The sequence below is a fragment of the Pogona vitticeps genome, chromosome 13 (genome assembly GCF_051106095.1).
Source record: "Pogona vitticeps strain Pit_001003342236 chromosome 13, PviZW2.1, whole genome shotgun sequence".
In the NCBI taxonomy this organism is placed as follows: Eukaryota; Metazoa; Chordata; class Lepidosauria; order Squamata; family Agamidae; genus Pogona; species Pogona vitticeps.
Window position 1 is genome coordinate 17682545 of NC_135795.1, and position 15899 is coordinate 17698443.

Sequence of the window (15899 nt, forward strand, 5' to 3'; positions counted from 1 at the left end):
CTCTAATTCCAGGGTGAGCTTGGAGGAAGTTGCCTTGACCTCACAAGACCTTGTGAGGCTGCAATTTCGACTTAATTGCCATTCTTTTGCCTTCTGTCAATGTCATACAGGTGGTTTTAGGTCATTGCTTGGCAAAGGTTGGCATGAACAGACCCAAGCAGCCTTAAGGGTAGTTTATGCTTATGGAAATGAATCATTGTCCAGTAGATGGCACACTTCTTTCTACCGGACTTGTGGAAGCTTTTTTCTTTTCCTCTTTTTTTTTTCTTTTTTTTTAAATTTCATCTAGGTAAGTAGAATGCATCAAGAAGAATTTTCTTTCTGACAGGTAGTAGGTTTGATCTGTAGAGTTCTTCCCTGATAGGCAGCCCAGAGAGAAGGTATCAGAAAACTATAAATGGCAGGTGTTGCTCTTTCCTTCCATCTCAGCTTTAGAAAGAGCCGGAACTCTGGTCTTGGAGGGTTTTTTTCCCCTCCAGGGCCCACCGCCTCTTGTAAGATCAACATGCCTGTCTTCTCTTGAAGGGAAGTTTGTTTGGCTTATCGAAGCTTTAGCCCCCCAGGGATAGAATGATTAAGCCTGCTTAACTAAATCACACTGTGCCTTGATTGTATAAAACAGCATGCTGTAGTCACCATTCAGATCTGTGTGCTGGTATTATAAACAAGCCATGGAATCACTTGACTCCATGCAGAGGTGGTCTTGGGTATTGGAGTAGGGATTTTATAGTGGATTGGGGATAATGGAAGAAGTAGGTGATCCAATGGGATACAAGATAAGCTGTGACTATGTTAGTAGCCAGACCTAGAATATGCATACTACATCCACACATGCATCTTGTGTTTTCTTTGTTAAAGAAAGGGGTTCTTTGTGTTTTGAATGCAAGCAGTGGTGAATTGCTATCTTCCCTCCCTAAGGCAGTCTGAAAAAGAGTCCTGCCTGTCAAGGGAAATAAAGAAATGACCATGCTTGGGAAACATGTCTTGTTTTTTTTTTCATGGCCTTGGTTATGGCTGATCTATTGCCTAGCACTAAAAAGCGCAGGGGGGGGCGTTATGATCAGCCTTCTGTTCCTGGGTCATCTGTTTCAAATTGTGGTTCAACAGGACCAGAAGGAATAGGTTCCTAACAATCCTGAAACTAATTAAAGAAAGAAACTTAGTGGTCTTGGATGGTGCTTCTTTCTGAGAGAGTGGATGCTTATATTGTTTAATCGCATAGGGTAAGCAGACTTCTGTGGTGGGAGCATTTGCCAGGAGAGAATAGGCCCCTTCTGGCAGAGGCGAGGCGTGCACTGCAGTTAGCCCTGTATTCATCTCCCCTCTGTTCTCCAGTGATGCTTTGGCAGTGGAAAACCCTGGGCACAGTCTGTCCAGTGGACAAGGTCATAACCTTACTGGAGAGAGGCAAGCCAGGGGACTGACCAGTGCTCAAAGGCGAGACTGCTTGGAGGTTGTATGCTGGGATCCCCTGCCAAAGAAAGATTGGTTTACGGATATAAGAAGTAATAAAAGAATGATGTCTGATCCGTATATAATCTGTTTCTCAGCCCTTTGAACTGCTAGTTAGTTTGGTTTACGAATATAAGAAGTAATAAAAGGATGATGTCTGATCTGTATATAATCTGTTTCTCAGCCCTTTGAACCGCTAGTTAGTTCTGTGTAGCAGTTTCAGATGTTTTGGGGGATAAAATGAGACACAGGGTCACTGCTTTTTACATCAGCACCTTGGTGGATGAAGTGAGAGAAAAGCTTACTAATTGTTCCTTGTCATGAGGAGGTTTGTTTATCCTCCTGCTCTTGCAACCTCCAGTAAAAAGAAAACACAATAGTGCATCCCATTATGTGAGGAAGTGTGATTAAAATCTTTTTTTTTTTGCAGTGAAAGACTAGGTACGCTGGAGATCTCCACAGGTGTAACATTCTGAGGATTTGCTATCATGGTGTCTGACTCAGGGCCGATAGGAATCTTTCTTTGCTTCTGCTTTCTCCTTCCTTTGACGAAATGCACCTTTTTATGAATGGCTCTTAATAATGCGAAAGGCCTGCTGCACAAAATGAAATATGTTCTTTATCATTATAGTTTCCTTAGTATTCTTCTTAGCTGACAAAGATCACAGTGGCTACTGCTGGAATTAGCAATCATATTTCCATTTGTGCTACATGACTATGTAGATTTGGGAAGGCAGCGGGTGTGCTCCCTTTTCCAGCCAACCTGCTGGTGGTTTTGACGAACTCAAAACTTGGCAAAGTGGGGATTGGGAGGCTCAAATAGATAGGGATGACCTAACTTACTCAGCTTTGCTTCAGAGCGTGAAGGCAATGTCATGGACAAGCAATGCAAATGGTGTTTTGCGTGAAGAAGACCTGGGTCTGCCTCCACTCTGCATTAATGATGCTTCAGCAGGACTTTCCACTCAATGGGAGTTCAATAGGAAAGTGGCCAGAGGCAATAATCCTCTGAATATCAGCTTCTGGGAGCTTAGCGGGGGTGTTTCTGCATTCATGCCCTGGTTGTGAGAATAGAATGCTGGATGAGAGGAGCCTTTGATCTGAGGCTGCAAGGCTGATCTGATGTTCTTACATGACTTGTCATGTTCCAAGATGGAACATGGTTGTCAATAAGGGACCGAGAACAGGCTTTGAAGCAGTCAGCCACTGAATTTAGAGTAGCAGTTGTGACTGAAGGGTCAGTGGAGTACAGTGGTCAAGAGTATTCTGTTTGCAGGAGGGAAGCCTGACAGGCAGTTCCCCTGATGACACAATCTTTCAGACTAAGCTATTCTTTGGGTTTGATGTCTCTTTTTAAAGGAATATATTTTTTAAAAATAGAGAGAATGAAAACCAAGTGTCAAAGAAAGAGAAAATACCATACCAACAGTATCCAGCAAACTGGGAACTAAATGCTTTTACATGAATATAATCTGTTTAAAACATCATTTTGCAATGTTGGGTGAGAACTCAGCAAAGAGCTATTCTTGCAGTGATTAATAGTAATCTTGGAACTGCAGAGCTGGAAGAGATCCTGTGGATCGTTGAGTCCAGCCCCTATCAAGCAGGCACTGTGGGGAATCGAACTCCCCTTTCCTGGCTCCGCAGCCAGAGATCTAAACCCCTGAGCTATCCATAAAAGGGCACACACTATGTTGTATAAAATTTGGTCATGAAATCTTAGAATATCCTGTTAAGCATGTAGGACTGGTTAGATTAAATGAACACATACAGAGAAACTTTTGAAGTTTTGAGCATGTTATTCAGAGGGCATGCAAGAGGACTCTGTTTTTACTGGGAGTGGGGGAAACATTGGTGGCAAACTGTTTCAACATCTGGGAACGTTCACGGTGCCTGCAGTTTTTCCAGTAGTAAGCTATGATTTATGAGCTGTACAAAGATTGTAACTTTATGGTGGTTGTTCACAAGCTTCCTTATGTAAAACAAGCTGTCACATCACAGTAGGGGTTTTCTGAATATAGAAAGAAAAAAGAATAAATATTAAAGAGGAACACAGCTATTCTTTGCTCTTGTTTCCTTACCACTTGTCAGTGTTGAAAGTACCTGTGACAAACCCAGACCTACTGGGATCTGCCACACGTTTACACTAAGCTGCCACCAACCATTCCCTATAAGAAGTCACACAGACCAGGGATGGATTTTTAAACAATAAAAAGAATAAAGTTTATTTTAAATACACACAGGGAAGAATAAACAATCAGGTGAATAGGATAAAGTAACGTGGCTTATTCTCACTCATACAAGCATACAGTTTGGTTCACCCAGAACCCTTAACTTGAAGCACAGACCCTGAACCTATCAGTTCTGGCTAACCAACAGACACCTGAACCTATCAGGTTGGTACTCTGACACACAGTAGTACCCTGTCTGACACACAGACTCCCACACCAGCTTCTTCTTCCCAGCTGCTGCTTCGTCACATCCCAGTGTCTCTCAGTGTCTCTCAGTGTCTCCTTTCACCACACACGCTCCACATATATATACAGTACAGCCCCTCCTCCTGATGTCCCGCCTTCCACTCCCCATAGGATGGAACTTTCCCTCCAAACCCATGACAGACAGGTAACATCAGTGCTGTATGTAACACCTCCCCTCTTTATAAGTTGTTTTGTAGGGGGAAAGCTAACGTGCTTTTCACCAAAAAAACAACCTTGATAAAACACAACAACAGTTATACATACCATATTATACTCACTTATACTTACATTCTAAGTTAACCATAGCAAATAGGCATTTAAACATTTACCATATACATTACATTAATTTACCTTTATTCATACAAACCAAATTCAAAAAACAGGTACATTTTACTTTTTGTCATCATTATATACACATAGTCCATGTTTCTTTCGCCGTCTTCATTCTTCAGGTCTTCTTGATAAGGCGTCAGCAACACAGTTCACTGACCCTCTGACCACCTTCACTTCAAAGTCATAGTCCTGTAGGTTTAAAGCCCACCTCATAAGTTTGCTATTGTGGGTTTTCATTGTCTTTAACCATTGCAATGGTGAATGGTCAGTACACAGAATAAAATGTCTTCCCCAGATGTAAGGCTTGGCCTTCTGGATCGCGTAGACTATGGCCAAACACTCCTTCTCCACGGTTGCCAAATGTCTCTCACCTTTTTGAAGTTTCCTACTCAGGTAGGACACTGGATGCTGGTCACCATTCTCATCCTCCTGGCACAGAACTGCTCCTACGCCGCTGTTAGACGCATCGGTGTAGATGATGAACTCCCGGTCGAAGTCTGGAGCACGCAGGACTGGATAGTTGATTAACGCCTCCTTCAACCTCTGGAACGCCTCCTCACAGTCGCTGGTCCACGGGATGCGGTCATCAGCCTTCTTCCTCGTCAGATCGGTCAGCGGAGCCGCAATCTCGCTAAACCTCGGGATGAACTTTCTGTAGTAGCCCACTAACCCAAGAAATGATTTGACCTTTTTCTTGGTGTTGGGTCTAGGCCAATCACGAACTGCTTCTATTTTGGCCTCTAGGGGTTTTATCATTCCTCCCCCTACCATGTGACCCAAGTATTTTATTTCTGGGCTACCCAGCTGACACTTGCTGGCCTTTACTGTTAGCCCTGCTGCACTTAACCTCTGCAGCACTAACTCCAGGTGTAACAGGTGATCTTCCCAGGTATTACTGAAGATCCCTATGTCGTCAATGTAGGCCACTGTAAAGTCACTGAGCCCTGCCAAGGTCTGGTCCATCAGCCTTTGGAATGTGGCTGGTGCATTTCTGAGACCAAAGCTCAGGACTTGAAACTCATAGAGACCAAAAGGGCTGCAAAAGGCAGTCTTTTCTTGATCCCTGGGATCAATTCTTAATTGCCAATATCCCTTTACCAGGTCCAATGATGAGATGAACCGACAACCCCCTATGGTTTCAATCAGGTTGTCTAGCCTGGGCATTGGGTAGGCATCAGGAGTGGTTACACGGTTTAATTTCCTGTAATCGACACAAAACCTAATGCTCCCATCAGGCTTGTCCACAAGGACTATCGGAGAGGACCAAGGACTAGAAGAGGGGACGATTATGTTCTCCCTCAGCATCTCGTCCAGCTCCTTCCGTACCTTGTCCCTATAGGGTCCCGTTACTCGGTATGGGGATACTGCCTGCGGGGGTGCATCCCCTGTGTGGATCCGATGCATCACTCCCTTCACTATCCCCGGCTTGTTGGAAAACACCTGTTGATATTTACTAAGCAGCATTTTTAGTTCTTGCTGCTGGTCTTGGGTGAGTGCAGGACTGATCTTGACCTCCTCTGGGTTGTATTTTACTTCCCCTCTACCCTCCCAGAAGGGTAATTCAGCTTCCTCACTCTCAGCTGCTTTTATCGCGAATAAAACCCTCTGTTCCCCTCTGTAGTAGGGTTTTAGGGCATTCACATGAACCACCCTCCTTGCTTGGTTCTCCTCCTGCTCTATTAGGTAGTTCAGGTCTGACATCTTGGAAATGACCCTATATGGTCCTGCCCATTTGAGCTGCAGTTTATTCTCTCTGCAGGGCCTAAGCCAAAGCACTTCCTCCCCTGGGTCAAAGTGCCTCTCTCTAGCTTTGTGGTCATACCATGTTTTCTGTCTGACCTTCTGAGCTTGCAGGTTTTCTGCTGCCAGCTCTAGATTTCTCCTTAGGTCATTCATCAAGGTGTCTATGTAAGTCACAACGTCTTGTGGGTCATCCTGGGTGATCTGCTCCCAATTTTGTTTGATCAAATCAAGGGGCCCTTTCACCCTTCTCCCAAATAAAAGTTCAAATGGACTGAACCCGGTGCTGGCTTGTGGCACTGATCGATAAGCAAACAAAAGGGATTGCAGCTTCTGGTCCCAATTGTTTGGATTCTCTGCCAAGTAAGCCCTAATCATGCGCATTAGAGTCCCATTGAACTTCTCAGTTAACCCATTACTTTCAGGATGATAAGCAGTGGTTTCCTTGTGCTTAATTCCACAGATTTGCCATAAGCGTTTCATGAGCTTTGATGTGAACGATGCGCCCAAATCTGTGATTATCTCTGAGGCAAATCCCATCCTGGACATATACCCCACCAAAGCATCGGCCACTGTGTTAGTTTCAATATTAGTCAAGGGAATGGCTTCAGGATACCTTGTGGCATGGTCCACAATTGTTAGAATGAACCTGTTCCCCCTCTTTGTGGCCTTGGGCAAAGGTCCCACAATATCCACCCCTATGCATTTGAACGGAGTGTCAATCACAGGCAAAGGGCACAACTTTGCTTTGGTCCTGTCGCGGTTATTCCCCTGCCTTTGACACACATCACATTGTTTACAGAACTCCCTGATCTGCTTCCCTATGTCAGGCCAGTAGAAATTCTGTGTGATTCTCTGCTGTGTTTTGTTCACCCCTAAGTGCGCAGCAAACATGTCAGAGTGCCCCCTTTGTAAGATCATGGGGCGATACTTTTCAGGTACCACCAGCTGACTTCTGATCCCATCTCCCCCTTTTGAGATATTCCTCAGGGTTTCTCTATATAAAATCCCCTTTTTCTCCAGAAATCTCACTGGGGTTTCAGGTGTTAGCTGGGCGTCAGTCACCTGTTCAAAACACTTTTGGAGAGTGGCGTCTGCCTTTTGCTCCTGTCCAAATCTGCTGTCTGTGGTTAAGGTTTCCACCACAGCTTCTGAACTCCCCTCTGCTTCCGTCTCTGGCTCATCATTACCCCCCTGAACTGTCCCTGTGGTGGCTTGTGAGCGTGTAATCACTAGCACCCGTTTCACATGTTCAGCCAGGTCATTTCCCACGAGCACGGCTGCTGGCAGAGTCGATGAAATCGCTAGCCGCCAATCTCCCCTCCAGCCTTGAAAGTTGACAGGTACCTCTGCTACTGGCAGAGAGATTACCTGCCCCTCAATCCCTGCCACCTTCATGCTCTCATTTGGGATTATATACTCCCTAGGAATGATATCTGGATGGCACAGGGTTACCTGGGAACAAGTGTCCCGCAGCCCCCTATACTGACGGTCAAGTATTCCTACGTCCACCCCTGCTGTCTCAAACAACTGAGAATCTGTTTTCACCAGCAAGCAGCGCTTTACCTCTATAAGAGGACCATTTTCCTCAGCCTGATCAGCAGAGGTAGCTGTTCCAGACTGAGTAGCCATGGCAACAGGCTCCCTCAGTGACACTGAGCCTTGCTCTTTCTGGACACAGAACACAGCTTTTGGCTTGGTCCCACTAGACTCCTGAGGCACCATTCCTTTTAGCTGCTTTAATTTCTCACACTCTGAGATTAGATGACCCTTTCCCTGACAGAAATAACATTTTCTGGTGTATTTTGATTCTCTCTCATCTTGTTTTGGTTTTCCCTCCAAAATCTGAGGTCTTAGTTTCATGTCTGAGGGCTTCCCTTCACCATGGGCCCCTCCCCCTTGCTGGCTTTTCCCTGGTCCCTGAGAGTACTTGCTGTAGGTTTCTTTGGGTTTACCTACAGATTTCCCCTCACCCAAGGGCTTTCTTATTTGGGAAATAAAATCTGCGATCTCTGCGGCTGCTGCCACAGATTTCGGTTTCCTTTCCCTCACCTGGAATTTCAATTCCCCATGCAGGACTGAATAGAACTGTTCCAGCGCTATCAAATCTTTAAGCTGCTCATAGGTCTCTGTTCCCTCCTGCGATAGCCATTTCTCAAGCAGCCTCACCAATTGGGCCCCCACTTGGGTAAAAGTCTGTTCTGGTTTCTTGGTGAGGGACCTGAATCTTTGTCTCAGCTGTTCCGCATTTATCCCATGTCTGGCAAACACCAGTTTTTTAAACTCTGCAAAATCTTTCATCAGTTCCTCAGGCATCTCGGCATAGACCTCAGCCAGGCTACCACTGATTAAAGATCGCATGATGGTCATCTTCTCAGTTTCCCTTACTGAGAAGTCCACAAACGCTCTTTCCACTAAGGAAAAGAACACCTCAGGACAATCTCCCTTGTGGTACACAGGGAATTTCTTCAGGTCAGCTTTAGACAATTGGCCTCCCTCAGAATCCCTATTGTTATTATTGTTCTGGTTCATCAGTTCCAGTTTTCTTAATTCAAACACCATTCTTTCTTTTTCCAGAGCAATTTTCTCTCTCTCTCTCTCTAGTTCAAATTGCCTTTGTTTCTCCCTTTCCTCCCTTCTTTCTCTCTCTAATCTTTCCTCCATTTCCCTCACCCTCAGTTCATGCTGTTGGGCTAGGAGTATTTTTTTGAGTTCTGGGTCCTGCTCTCCTGTGCTGTCACCTTGCACTGAGCCAAATTCATCCTCAGAACCTTGGTCAATCTGGGGGTCTTTCACTTCACTCATTTCGGCCATCTGGCTTCGAGTCAAGGGCATAATCCCCCCTCAGAACAGGCTGCTTTAAAAGTCAAGCCTCAAAATAAAACGACCACTTTTTTCCTTCTTGCCTCAGAACCAGCTCTCCCTAGAGATTGCTGCTGTTCTTCAGCACTAACTTGCAACAGTATCGAGTCAGAGCCTACCCCCCTCTGCTGGGCCTCTCAGCTGGCAAGCTAGCTCACTGTTACTACGCAGTTTTGCCTCAGCTTTTTTCCCGCCAAAACTAGGCTGCCTCAGAGCACCTTAATCTAAGTCTCCCCAGTTGGCACGTTCTTCTACTAGCGCACCTCCCCGTGAGGTACACCTAGAAGATTACCTACGCGCCTCAGACTGTCCCTGACTAGACCCCCCTTGCTCTGGGCACCCTTGCCAAGGCTTTGCTGGACCACTGGACAACTGGACCAGTCGTATCCCACACGCTGGACACCAATCAATGTGACAAACCCAGACCTACTGGGATCTGCCACACGTTTACACTAAGCTGCCACCAACCATTCCCTATAAGAAGTCACACAGACCAGGGATGGATTTTTAAACAATAAAAAGAATAAAGTTTATTTTAAATACACACAGGGAAGAATAAACAATCAGGTGAATAGGATAAAGTAACGTGGCTTATTCTCACTCATACAAGCATACAGTTTGGTTCACCCAGAACCCTTAACTTGAAGCACAGACCCTGAACCTATCAGTTCTGGCTAACCAACAGACACCTGAACCTATCAGGTTGGTACTCTGACACACAGTAGTACCCTGTCTGACACACAGACTCCCACACCAGCTTCTTCTTCCCAGCTGCTGCTTCGTCACATCCCAGTGTCTCTCAGTGTCTCTCAGTGTCTCCTTTCACCACACACGCTCCACATATATATACAGTACAGCCCCTCCTCCTGATGTCCCGCCTTCCACTCCCCATAGGATGGAACTTTCCCTCCAAACCCATGACAGACAGGTAACATCAGTGCTGTATGTAACAGTACCCATGGAATAAAAGCTGGCCTTGCCTATTTCATGACTTCAGGTAGGGGTTAAAACTGTTCTTGTAAGGGAATACAAAATCTTAACTTCGTTCTGGAGTCTTAAGGCAACTGAGAGGAAGACCTGAGGGTCAGGGGAGGGGTTGTGGATAAGGTGAACAAGAGCTGTTGGATAGCTGTAGCATTTGAAGGTGCTTTCGGTATCGGCCATGGGCAATGAATTTCTAGCTGATGCACTTCTTGGTGTATCAAACACCATCATCTGTATGGTTGTACCTTCTGAAGTATGCCCCAACTAGAAAGTCTATTCGGTTTATGCTATGTTTACGCACACCCCAAAGTCATGGCAAGTGATGGCAAGGCAGATTGAACAAGGTAGCTTTCCTTTCAACAAGACGAAAGGCTTTGGAAAAGAGTGGTTGTTTTCGAAATGTGAGGCGTCCCTTGAAAAATATAAGTAGCTTGAACCCAGGTGTTGAGTATGCTGTCAGGAAAGAGCCTTCCAGCATGAGCATGTCTTCCTCTTCCCTTTTGATGCGAAACCACTCCATGCCTAATGTAGCTATAGTGAAATTATCATTTAAATAGCAGAGGCTAATGGGGAGAGGATGGAGTGTTGCTGTCAGAAGGCTCAGATGCCCACATCTTATTTTTATTCAGTCTGTGTCTTTCTGACATTTCAACAAACACAATAACTGTCAAAGTCTCAAAGTCATTTATAATTTTAACTTTCCCCATTTTTGTTTAATTGTCCTTCATTTCACTTCTGAACTGTCTCTCTCTCTCTCACTCTGTGTGTGTGTGTGAAAGAGATCATTCACTGCTAAGAACCTGATTGGAATTTACAAAGATTTCAATGCTTCGTTCACTTGGTGTATGTCAGCTGGTGCTGAGAAAAATGTAGGAGTGGATTTATTTATTTTAAAAATGTGTAGACCATATACAAACATACGAGCATGTGACTTTAAAACAGCCATGAAAGCAAACAGCACCATTAAATATGCAATAATTACAGAACTCTTCAAGCTGCTAAAATACAATCAGTTTTAAATATCTGAGCCAAATAGGAACTTAATGTAGTATTGAAAAGAGTACCATGTTGGCACCACTTTTACTTGCCCTTGAGGGTTCTTGCTGTGTAGAAGGTGGTTTCCATTATGTAGAGGCATAATGTGCCTCCTTTAATGTCAGCCTCCTGTGATGATCTTAATACAAGGCAGATTAGTATGGGAAAGGGCGCCACTTGAAATATTCCGAGTCCCAACCAGCTTGAAAGTTAAGCACCATATCTCAAGTTGGCTCGGATTGTGAGTGCGACACTTTCAAAATTGGTGGGCCGTCAAGATTAACCAGCCAGCATTCTTGCAGCTGATTTCTGTGCTAGATAAATTTTATAGTTATTATTCAAGGGCAGCCCTCCCATGCAATATATCAGAGTAATCTAACCTAGAGGAGGCTGAAGCATGGATCATCATAATGAAGCTGGCCCTACTCAGAAACTAGCGAAAGGTGTTCCATGCTACCAAGATGACTTAATGACAGTGTTTGAACATACCTTGTCTGCATGTCTGTGTTTTCAGGGTGGAGAAATCTCATCCGGAATAGATGGCATGCTAACTTACTAGGAGCAGGAGCCTCCTATCCACAGTATTTCTGTCTTGGCAAGATTTGATTTGGCTTCCTACATTGAGCAGGGTGTTGGACTCAATGGCCTTGTAGGGCCCCTTCCAACTCAGCGGTTTATTTAGTTCTCCGTTGCATTGCTGAGTCCAGTATTTCCACAAGCTTGAGCTACTTGGATGACAGAGAGCGTTAGGGACGTTAAAAGACGGACAGCATCCCACTCCAAATTCCCAGAGAGCCTCATGGAAGCACAGATCTGCCAAGGCTACTTTCTGAAACTGACCCTGCAGGGTAGCAGCAAGATCACTTGTATAGCCTTGCTTTCTACCAGGAGCCCCTAAAAGACGAAAATCAACCTATTTGCACTCCCCCATCCATTTTCTTTTGATAGAGGTCATCTGCCAAGGTGACCATGGGTATTTTCTTATCAAGTCCAGATTAAAATCGGTCTAGGGTTCCAGTGGATCGATACCACAGTCAGATGTACAGGTTTGCTCATGGTGTCAGCTGACATTTTAACTGCTCTGTGATAATTGCAGTCCCTGTCTTTGCTGCCTTATGAATGCTTATGGACTAGGTGGAATGTGTGTGCCACTTCAGTAACCATAAATTGGGATCCAATGGATTGTGACAATTCTCATGGGGGGGGGGAAGAGAACTAAAGTGATTTCATCTTGTGTGTGTGTGTGTGTGTGTGTGTGTGTGTGTAATAAACTGAAAGTGCAATCCTAGCAAACATTTAGAGGATCAGGATTTAAGATCATTGTCACCTTAGAAGTGCAGAGCTGGAAAGGGACCCTGAGTCCAGCCCCTATCAAGGAGGCACAGTGGGGAATTGAACTCCTATCCTCAAGTTCTGCAGCCAGAGACCTAAACCACTGAAGTATCCAGCAGTTTGTCTGCGACAGAATGGAAAAGTGAGCTAAAAGTCAATTAAAAACATGGCTATACATTCAGGCCTTCCCTCCAGCTAATACCTGATTATTCTGTTTATTCTCTCTTTATTTATTTTCTACTCTATTTTTTGTATTGTGTATGTTATAGTATGGTTTATGTAATTTTTTGTATTATTTTATTGTTTCTATTATACTGGAAGCTGCCTAGAGTGGTCTTTTAGGCCAGATGGGCGGGGTATAAATCAATTGAGTGAATGAGTGAATGAGTGAGTAAGTGTAAGTAAGTAAGTGTAAGTAAAAGCAAGTAAGTAAAAGCAAGTAAGTAAAACAAAATGCATTTCATTTTGTTTACATATAAAGGAAGAAAGGCAAAAGCTTTACATTTGGGCAGGAACAATCTGGTGGGTGGCAGGTAGAGATACTTGGGATGAAGGTGGGATGGAGTTTGCCTGATTCTGTCCTTTAGAGATTTTAGAGGAGAAAGGATGGCAAGCCAAATCATTTTTGGCTGTGTGGATTGGCAGAAGGTTAGACACAATGACCCTTTGGGTTCCTTCCAACTCTATAGCTCTGTGATTCCAGCAGTGGGCTTTTTTCTTTTACTTGTAAAATCTTCTGATAGAAGTAGCATTGAAGTAGGAATACCCTCTGAAATAAAAAAGACTTTGACTTGTGTATTATAACTTACTCTTACACCTTCAGGCTTCCCTCTCTACTCTTTCATCCTCACTCTGATGTTTTGTTGGCTTGCCTCTGGGAGATACCAAGAGAGGTTTGCTGGCCTGGGAAGAGGTTTTTTTTTTTCCTTGAAGCTAGCAAGCAAAGGACTGGGCCATTCAGGGAATGGTTACTTTGAAATTTGTGAAAACTTAGATATTGAAGCCAAGTAATAAGGTTCCATTGAATTTGCCCATTCAGCACAAACCTGGAAATTCCTCTTTAACAGCACATTTTAAGCTGCTGATCCAGAAGATTAAAAGTGAAGAATCAGTGGCTCTGGTTTTTAAATGTAGGGGTTTTCGTTAAGACACCTGTACAATACAATGGCAATTTTTTTACACTTAGAAACAAAAAAGCTTGCTTAAGACGTGACACTGTAGAGCAAATTTTAGACCAAATTGAGGCAGTCATTTATGCCTAAACAGCTTTTAAAAATAAGAAAGAAAAAGAGAGGACACCTCACGAGGTGATAGAGCAAAGTTTGAGGAGCTGGTGGATTAAAAAAAATAACCAGTGGTTCTGTACCCTCTCGCATGCCTTAGCAACTGATGAACAGAAACAGACTGCCCCTGATACTGGACAAGTTGTACAGCCACCCTAATTAGTAGCTGCTCATGGCCCTAATCTCCATGGTCTGAGTCATTTGACACTCCTAATTGGAGTAAACCTATTTGAATCAGTGAGATTCACATCCTTGTTGACTTATGATTCCACTGTGGATTCAACTGGTCTATTATATTTGGCAGTAGTAGTTGGACTAAGACCCATGAGCTTATCTAATCCCCTTGGTGGTGGCATGGTGTCACATAACTAGACATATACTGAATTGATGGATATCCCTGTTGATAGTCATTAGCTAAACAAGAGATTGCAAGAATTAGTTAGAGTATGGCAACATTTTAATGCCCTTCTTGTGGGATTCATTAGATACCTACTGTGGGATGTGAGATGGTGAACCAAATACACCATTTGTTTGATCTGGCAGAGTTGTTTTTGTTTTGTTTTTTTGGTAAGTACTTACCTATTTTCACATTCACAGGGAGTGTTTTAAAGCATGGATTGCACTGTTGTTTTCATTTTTCACACTTTGCAACTGGTCTTTCCATGTTGGAAACAGATCATTTGACTTGGTAATGGTGCTGCACTCTCTTAGCAATATTCTCACAGTCCACAGGTTTTCAATGAGCAAGTATAAATTAACTATGGTGAAACAAACTGTCGTCTGGGAAGAAAATTGTCATTTGTCCAATGGGTTGGCAAATGGAATAAAAAAGCCAGGTTTTAATTGCATACATAAAAACTTCCAGGGCACTGTGCAAAATGAAGAAAAATGCCAAGAGTCATTCTACATGTCATCTACAGGTATTTTGTCACTGTATTTTTTTTTTTAAACTATGACTTTGACCTCACAACTCTGCTCATGGAACAGTTAGCTCTTAATACCTTTAACTACAAATTTATATTTTATACCTCTGCTTTTGAACATTCTCCATAGAGTTTGGTGATTAATAGAGGTGTATGGGAAGCTCTCTACATAAGGTTTTTGGCAATTTATTAGTATGCAAGCAAGCAAAGCAAAGCGTGCTGCTTATATACTGCCCCATAGTGCTTCAAGCACTCTCTGGGTGGTTTACAAGTTAATTATGCAGGCTACACATTGCTCTGTTTCCCTGTGAGCTGGGTACTCATTTTACCGACCTCAGAAGGATAGAAGGCTGAGTGAACCTTGAGCCGGCTACGTGGGATTGAACCCCAGGTCGTGAGCACAGTTTTGGCTGCAGTACTTCAGTTTAACCACTGCGCCACGAGGCTCTTGTGTGGTTTCTTCCGTGACATTGGAGTTCTCTTTTGAATTGGAAACTGCTGGTTTTGCTTGTTTATGAGTTCCCTTACTAAAGTTTGGCACACAAATATTGAACCGTTCACCGTGCATTTCAATTACGGTATAAAAGGTTTTCAATTAATATATAGTGTATTAGATAGACCAAGATGGTCCTTGAGACACTTACAAAACTCACTAAAATTATATATAAAAAAGGGAGCAGACACATGTCTCTGTATCATGGCTTGCACGTTTAGAAATTCAAACCATGTTTGGTTTCTAATCTCTGGTTAGCACAGGCCATGGTTTTGCAGGTGGTGGTGATGGTTTGCCCCACCTCTAGTGCCTATCCATATATGCCATATGTAGATAATACTTACCTGTTTTACAGAGGATTTTAAAGGATTATGTGAAATCCTTTGAACAACATAAAGTGCTATATAACATGCACGCATTTGCTCCATGAGTATCCTTATTTTCTGTATGTGATGGATTTGGATCCTTTTATATGCGTTTTGTTCATTATTCTCAGATTCTTTTTCCTGCCAGATGCCTTTTAAAAAGCTTAACCAAAGACAGCAGGCCATACAATCCTGTTCTCCATAAGATGCTATTCCTTAAAAGCAGCCTGAGGCTTGTGGCTTCCTTGGTGTTGTACAAAACTTGAGATTTCCCTCCTGCGTGAACAGTAAGCTTACTATCTGTTTGTACAGTAATAAACTGCATTTGTTTCTTTCAGAAAACATGATTTGCTGCCTGGAATGGTTCCATTTACAGGCAATCCTTGCCAAATTAATTTTATTTAATTATCTCCTAGGGCTAAGCTTGAATAAATTTTGTGTTAAATTCGCCATTTCTGTCTCCTCTGAACGAAATGGAGTTAATATCCTTGTTAAAATCTGATTAAAACTAAAATTGAGTTTTTTGAAGTCTGATTATCCCATGAAATGGAATTTTTTAAACCTAATTATGGGTGGATTTGCATATATTTTTCAACACCATTGTGTTGAAAAGAGTTGAA

The 15899-nt window shown here is 43.3% G+C and overlaps 1 protein-coding gene and 1 long non-coding RNA gene across 6 annotated transcripts in view; one reads left to right on the forward strand and one right to left on the reverse strand.

Moving 5' to 3' along the window:
* MAD1L1 (mitotic arrest deficient 1 like 1) overlaps nt 1-15899 on the forward strand; it is a 451517-nt gene that overhangs the window by 15699 nt on the left and 419919 nt on the right. The window lies entirely within an intron of this gene.
* On the reverse strand, nt 3460-11524 carry LOC144584678 (uncharacterized). The gene is made up of 2 exons (XR_013539090.1): nt 9821-11524; nt 3460-3555 (listed from the first exon to the last, which is right to left on the reverse strand). It is a non-coding gene; the product is annotated as an uncharacterized LOC144584678 (long non-coding RNA).